Below are 271 nucleotides of genomic sequence, written 5' to 3'. Positions count from 1 at the left end.
AATCCTTTCTTCCTTTCCCCCGGTTTTCTCTCCTTCTCTTCTTTTCTTTCTTTCCCTTTCCCTTCTTAAAAAAAAACTATTTGTTCCCTCTTTTTTTTCTCTTTTTCCCTTGGGGGCTCTTTTCTTTTTTTCCTTTTTTTATTTATTTTTTCCCGTTTTTTTTTGGTTTTTCCTTCCCTTTTCATCTAGGCTTGCCTTTCTCTTTCTTTTTGGGTTTCTCTTCTCCCTAAAAACCCCTTTTCTCCCTCTTTTCTCCAAACCCCCTTTCCTG

At 36.9% G+C, this 271-nt stretch overlaps 1 protein-coding gene across 1 annotated transcript in view; it reads left to right on the top strand.

The window, feature by feature from the left end:
* LOC119584998 (essential MCU regulator, mitochondrial-like) overlaps positions 1-271 on the top strand; it is a gene marked incomplete at its 3' end in the record, with an annotated part of 5095 nt that overhangs the window by 4202 nt on the left and 622 nt on the right.

This window comes from Penaeus monodon, chromosome 19 (assembly GCF_015228065.2).
Source record: "Penaeus monodon isolate SGIC_2016 chromosome 19, NSTDA_Pmon_1, whole genome shotgun sequence".
Lineage (NCBI taxonomy): Eukaryota > Metazoa > Arthropoda > Malacostraca > Decapoda > Penaeidae > Penaeus > Penaeus monodon.
The sequence above is the reverse complement of the archived record's forward strand: the minus strand, read 5'-3'. Positions and strand labels throughout refer to the sequence as shown.